Raw genomic sequence first — 1,255 nt, 5'->3', positions numbered from 1 at the left:
GGCTTCCGGAAGCGACCGGCCGCCCTGCCCCGCCCCCGGCCCCGCCCCCGCTCGCGCCGCGTTACCCCCCGCGCCGGGAGCGCGCACGCCGGGGGGCGGGGCCTCTCCCGGGGGCGGGGCCTGCGCCGCGATGAGTGGCGTCGAGTGCAGAGCTGGTCGGCGCAACCGCACCGGCGCGGCTCGGGGCGTGGCTGGCAGAAGTGAAAGTGGCGTCGCGGCAGGAAGCAGTGCTGTGGGTGGGTTACCGCCGCTCGTAGCCCGTCTGGTTGTCGGCGAGCCGCAGTGTGCTTGTGATGCTGCCGTTTATCTTTTCTTTGTGCTCTTAAGGATTCTGAAAAATAAGGCTTGAAAACTGAACAAGAACTAGGTATCTTTGCGCGACTGTGGACGTTTTTACAACTTTGCCAGCGCTATCTCTATGTTACAGGTGGGGAGATAGGCTCAGACTCATTCAGGGACTCTCTTAAGGTCCGCGTAATTAGTAAGAGCCAGGATTTCATCCTTGCCAAAAGTTGCATCTACAATATTAGAGCCTCTTCGGAGGGAAACAGACTCCCTTTACGCGCGCAGTGGTTATGGAGAAATAGTAAGGTGAACAGCTCCAGTTCCTGAGGTTGACCCCATGACCTGTACTTAGCACAAGGCCCCTCTCTCTAGCTTGACAAAAAACTGCCTTAAAGTCGCAGAGCTTTGCATGAAACAACTGAAGAGACCTTGGGAAGTGCGAGTTCCTTTTTTCCCTCTTTTCTTACAGGTGAGTATAGTGTTGTCCAGAGATAGAAGGTGACTAGCCAGCCTAGCCACTTTAAAGTGTTTTTTAAAATGAGAGCCCTAAAAACGTCTACTCCATTACTTCTGTCAAGTGAAACAAGCTTGGACAGAACTAGGAGTTACACATTTTAAGCGGAATCCTCTTGGTCCAGCACCAGCTTGGGTCGTCTCGGTGTGGTAGTGTTCCCTCCCTGGATTCAGATACTGTTCATGGAAGAAGGCCAGCAGAGACCAGGGAGGGAGCCTTGTGCTTTAGAAGTAGATACTGAGTTTTTACTATTGCTGCACATTAGAATCATAAAGGCACAGCATATTCGGGCTAAAGAGACTGTAGAAACTGTCTAGTCCAAACCACCTCCTTTTACTGTTAAGGAACCTGGAACCCAGAGACTTGCCCAAGATCCCTTGGAGGCAGAGGGGGGAGCAGAACCAATATTTCTGACTCCTGCTTCAGTGCCTTGTATGGCAATGTGTTGGTGTAAAA

The sequence above is a fragment of the Diceros bicornis genome, chromosome 11 (assembly GCF_020826845.1).
Source record: "Diceros bicornis minor isolate mBicDic1 chromosome 11, mDicBic1.mat.cur, whole genome shotgun sequence".
NCBI lineage: Eukaryota > Metazoa > Chordata > Mammalia > Perissodactyla > Rhinocerotidae > Diceros > Diceros bicornis.
The sequence above is the reverse complement of the archived record's forward strand: the minus strand, read 5'-3'. Positions refer to the sequence as shown.